This window comes from Salvia miltiorrhiza, chromosome 3 (assembly GCF_028751815.1).
Source record: "Salvia miltiorrhiza cultivar Shanhuang (shh) chromosome 3, IMPLAD_Smil_shh, whole genome shotgun sequence".
Classification (NCBI taxonomy): Eukaryota; Viridiplantae; Streptophyta; class Magnoliopsida; order Lamiales; family Lamiaceae; genus Salvia; species Salvia miltiorrhiza.
The window spans coordinates 21,750,663-21,756,536 of NC_080389.1; the positions used below are offsets into that span (position 1 = coordinate 21,750,663).

The 5,874-nt window shown below is 35.3% G+C and overlaps 1 long non-coding RNA gene across 1 annotated transcript; it reads right to left on the bottom strand.

Moving 5' to 3' along the window:
• Window positions 1-944: 944 nt before the first annotated feature.
• Window positions 945-4,401, bottom strand: LOC131018812 (uncharacterized). Its single transcript, XR_009100094.1, has 5 exons — window positions 4,256-4,401; window positions 4,015-4,169; window positions 1,940-2,027; window positions 1,224-1,826; window positions 945-1,046 (listed from the first exon to the last, which is right to left on the bottom strand). It is a non-coding gene; the product is annotated as an uncharacterized LOC131018812 (long non-coding RNA).
• Window positions 4,402-5,874: the final 1,473 nt, after the last annotated feature.

Sequence of the window (5,874 nt, forward strand, 5' to 3'; positions counted from 1 at the left end):
GTAGTCATAAACCTAAAAAATAGTTTAGAAATCACATCTCTAACAAGTACTTCAAAACCAAACACCTAAAGATAGTCGATATCAAAATCAAAACACATGTATGATCATGGAACATGTGATGGTGGATTTGGATGGCTAGTGGCGCTACTTGATTGCCCTTGCAACTGCTTGATAATCTCCATTGCAACTTTAACCCGTTCTTCTAATCGAGATGTCCTTTCTCGCTCCGCTTGAAGCTGTTCCTCTACATCTCCTAGGAGAGTGGCATACTGCTCTTTGTCGATGTCGGGCATAGCTGAAGTACTATTCTCTCCCGATATATCGATCTTCAAGGTCGATGCGAGGCTACCTGTGCCGAACAATTGCTTTTTATCTAAACCGCCTCCCAAGACATCTAGATAGATCTTGTTCATATCCACATGCGTATCAGGATGAGATTGACCCATCTCTGCAGCAATTTCTTGTACCTCCACCTAATTGATAAAAAATATTGTATAAAATATAATAAAATATATATTAAAAGACTAAACTCCAAGAAAGAGAAATAACTCCATCTATTGATGTAAAAGACTTGCATCCTACTCTTCAAACGGTCTTTCTAATTTCATAAGCTACACTCAAATGATTGAAGTCTTGCTAATTCACTACTAAGCTAGTTAACAAGGGTACATCATACGACGACTTAGTATGAAAGTGAAAGAAAGAGTAACAATACACATTTAGAAGATCGCCTCTGCACTATGGTTAAAAAAAGGAACAAGATAATTTTCAGAAACAATGTGTTGGCAATTGCTAAGTTGGCTGACTTTAACATACAATTCACAGGAGTCTTAGAATTTAAAATAATGAATGGTGAGATTAAACAAGTTTGTAATGCTATTAATTCCATAAAAATGAGATAAAACTTCTTTCATATTAAAGAATTTTAAATAACTTACATCGATTCTTTCAGACTTCTTATTGGTGTAAGTCCCATCCTTCTTCACATGTAAAGCACGAAAAGAGTCATATATCACACTCGACACTGGGACTACCTTCGCTGCAGCCTGTTTATGAAGATATAAATAAATATTTATGTACGATAAATAATATAACAATAATAATAAAGAATTTTCAAATAATCCTCTAAAAAAAGAATTTTCAAATAAGATGAGTTATTCATGTATTTCCTAATTAAATAGTAGTTTATAAAACAAGAAATAGGAAGGAATGATCTACATTACCTGTTATGCTATAAAGAGGAGGCAAGGCGCTGAATCTGATCAGTTAATCACCACTGCAGCCGGTGAAATATCAAATATATCCCCTAAAATGCCAAGAATTGTGTGAAATATATTTAGCAAAAAAATATATAAATAAAGCCACAAATTTATTTTCATTACACCATTAGTACATTTTGATTGCTTCATTCAATAATAACCATTCATATGCACAAGTACAATACTAGATTTGACAGCAGCAACTTTGGCCAGTTGAATGCATTGAGAAATTATTGGACAATTCACATAGATGAAAGCCATTATTGCTTCAAGACTTCAAATCCTAGATGGCAGAAATCTAATTAAAATACTCAACACAAATGAACATATCCACAAAATGCAGCAAAGAATATCAATTCCAACAATATTTAAAAATCAATGTCAGATAGTTCTTCTATCTTCTTAAACATCACCAAAAATCACTTTTCTTAATCACTTGGGAATTCCTATCCAGAAATTGCAAAGGTCACATGATCTGCATCTCATTTTAAGGCTGACAATAAAAATAATAATAATAAAAATCCACCAATCATTCAAGTGGGGAACCTCTTGTCCAAAACTGCAGTTCTTCAAGCAAAGCATGCAGTTAGCTAACACTCTGTTTTAATATATCTTTTTCTGATTGATAAATAAGTAAAGGAGAAAAGGCTTGCAAGAATTCCGGGAAATCATGATGTAACCTGAAGAGAATAACACGAAGCGGTGTTCAGCTAGGTTTCTGCACCAACACCATCTCCTCAGATTTCCAGAATGTAGAAATTGATGATTCTATTCAATGATGGCAAAATTTGGAAGTGAATTAGCACAACTGAGCAAATAGGTAAACAAAAAATAAAAAGAAAAAAACATCTCATTCTTCAATCTTAGGGAAACATGGCTGAAACTCTCACTTCCCTAACACTTCTACAGCCTTGCATCAAGCAGAGTTCTCTACAAACAAACAAGCCTCAATTCACCCCACTTTCTAAATCAGTAAGCATACATTTTTTTGCTGCCATTTACTTTTCATTATATGACTTGATGAGTTATTCTTGATTTAGATTAGGCAGAGCTCAAGTTCAAGGTTTCAAAAGGAGATGTGATTGTAAATAAAGAAGTTGAAGATGACATTAAGCTCCCACCTTATAGGTAGAGGGTTTGTTCCAACCCTGAATTACAACGAATCTACACATTGTTCTCTTCCTCTACGAAGCGGTGGAAAATTTTCAAAGACCATGTACATGGACTTACAGTTAAGCCATTGTCACAAACTCGATGGGAGAGTCATGTTGAGAGTGTTAGGGCTACAAAAGAGCAAATTGTACAGATTCGGGATGCTTTACTCTTTCTAGCTGAGAACAGTGAAGATCCTAAAACACAAAGTGATGCTGAGACTTTAGCAACAAATGGGATTAATAGATTTGAGTTTTTGCTCGGAATAGTTATTTGGTATAAGATGTTACAAGCAATCAACAAAGTGAGTAAATTTCTTCAGTCTGAAGACATGGATGTTGAAATTGCTATTACACTTTTACAAGGACTCATCTAATTTTTTGATGATTTTAGAGAGCATGGGTTTCATCGGGCCATGGATCAAGCTAAAGAAATGGCAAATGAATTGGGTGTTGAAGCTACATTTACAGAAAAACGCATTGTCTATAGAAAGAAACAATGTGATGAAAACAACAGTGATGAGGTTAAGCATTCACCCGAGGAAGCTTTTAGAGTTGATTATTTTCTCTTCATAGTTGATCAAGCACGAACTCCACTCCAAGAACGGTTTGAGAAATTTAAGGAATATGAGACTTTTTTTGGTTTTTTGTTCAAAGTGGAAAAGTTAAGGAGTGAGTCAGTTGATAGTTTGATGAAGTCATGTATGAACCTTGAGCAGCATTTGAAGCACAATGGACATGCAGACATCATTGGAGATGATTTATGCACAGAACTGGTATGTTTGCAAAGTTATTTTTCAAGTGAAATATCAAGAGTCATAGATATCCTACGATTTTTGAAGAGGGTAGATTGCTTCCCAAATGCTTATATTGCCTACAAGATTTTACTAACCGTACCGGTTACAGTTGCTTCAGCCGAGAGATCTTTTTCCAAGTTGAAATTGATTAAGACCTATCTACGATCAACTATGTCTCAAGATAGGTTGAATGGTGTGGCTATGCTATCAATCGAAAGAAAAATGGTTGACCAGTTGGATTACACAGACTTGATAGATACTTTTGCCTCTAAAACTGCAAGACATATTGCATTTTTGTAAAAGTAAGAAACTTTTGTCTATTTTTGAGTAGTTCTTTTTTTTAGGGGATTTTTGAGCAGTTCATTTGATATAATATATCACTTTTTCATATTATTTTTCTTGCAATTCTTAAAATTAGTGTTTTAAATTATTTTGTTAGACATTAAATATTATATATGTAAAAAAAAAAGTTACATTGTAGGGCCTACTTTTAAGTTGTTGTTTAGGGCCCCAAAAAAGATAGGTACGGCCCTGGCTGCCAAGGGCAGGGGCAGAAAAAAGTTAATGAGACTGAAGCATGAGAGATAACAAACCAAATCCTATTAATGAATGCAAACTGTTTGCCTCGTCTCAAAACTTTATGAGTGGAGACAAAATCAAACAAAAAAAATCGGTATATAGAATGCCGAAGTTCTGGCTGAACTAACCGAACAGAGAACTGCGATAATAAACCATAAAATTTGGCAAATCAATTCCACAACATTCAAATCGAAATAGCCGGCTGAATGATTTGGAGAATCGAATTACCTTATTGCTGGAAGCAATGGAGAAGGCAGCTGGAACAGTAGTGATTGAGGCTTGGCGAGTAGAAGATGAATCTGAGCTTAGGTTTTAGCGCGTGCGCCGTGGCGGCGGATTAGGGTTGTGGAGGGGATGATGGTGAGCGAGCACGGTGGCAGCCCCTGTGAAAGAGAATGAGATGGTGAGAGAGAGAGAGATAGAGATCGACGATGTTGAACGTGATGTGAATGTCATGATCTGTACCTACCGATGACTTTGAGAGAAACGGCGGAGCAACTGCGGCGACGGCGAGGATGAACGGCGCCGGAAGAGTGAGAAACGTTAGGGTTTGCAATAGAGGAAAATGAGAAGAAGAAAAATCGCGGCTGAACTTTAGATTTGAAATTTGGTCTTAGCTACGGATGTTGCTACAGACATTCCGTAGCTAATATGTCACAATATCCCGCTACGGAGCTACGAATTAAATTTTAGTTTAGCTACGGATTTAACTACGGTTATTCCGTAGCTAAATTTTTTTAACAAAAATTAGTAATTTTTTTTACTTTAATGACGGAATACATCCGTAGCGAAAATATTGCTACGGAAATCCGTCGTTAAATCCGTTGTTAAATTCAACAAATTATTTCCGTAGCTAATCCGTTGTAATTCCGTCACAGAATAGCTACAGAATTATTTCCGTAGCTAATTCCGTAGCTAAATCTAGCGTTGTTTTGTAGTGTCATATTTATATTTTTTTTTATGCAAAACTAATTTTCGTCCAATTTAAACTAACGAAAACATTAAATTATGTTGAGAAACTTGAGATGGGCTCTTCTTGGCCGACATGGCCAGGGAATGGAAATTCAAAAATTAAATATTTTTTAATAATAGCTGGACGACGACATTTCATACTTCAATTTATTTTGTATTTTTGTCGAGGCTTATAAAGTGGCATTCAAAAATTGGCCCTAATGCCGCAAACAGTTGATGTGGAAGGCATTTATGCTGCTGAAGGTCTTAATTTTGTTTGAGTTATGATGAACGTGTTACGTGTGTGTATGTTGAGATTCATGAGATGAAAGAATTCAATCATTTTTGTGCTATCCTTCATTTGGAAGATGCTAATTCTTTTGATTATCGTTTTAAATTCCTTGTCTCAACCAGATTTTCCAACATCACTGAAACATAATTGGGTGACTGAGGTCTATGACATAAGCAGGAAACAAAGGCTAAGAAGGCGTTCACTTTGAAAGATTAATCTTGATATATAATCGTACATATATTTCTCATTGTTCTAAGCAAGAATTTTAAAATATATCTCTATTTTTTCACGATATCAACTACTAATATAGTATCACAAAAATTTGTGTGCAACATGTTGCACAATGCAATAGAATCGACCCACGATTCAAACTCAGAACCACATCTGACCTAAAACCCATTTGCAATTAAAAAAAAATAGAAAACCCTATCCCAACTAATCTCTCGCTCCTCTTCTCACAGAACACGCGCACACACATACACACCAACTACGTCACCTCCTCTCTGGCGAGAGTCGTCATCGGCCACCGCCGCAGCGCCTCCTCTCTATCTTCGTTCCTCATCTCTCCCAAACCGCAGTCCAAGTTGGAACAATATTCAACCTTTATCCTCATCTCATAACCTTCATTTCTCTTAAAATAGTGTCATTTATATAACAAAATAGTGTTATTAATAAAAAGTGTCATTTACAAGGCATATAGTATCATTTATATATAATAATAGTATCATTTTTATATAGTGTCATTTATATAACATGATGATGTCATTTTTATATAACATGATAGTATTATTTATATAACAGAATAATGTCGGTAAGGGAATAATGCCTAAGGCCAAAGGTCTTGG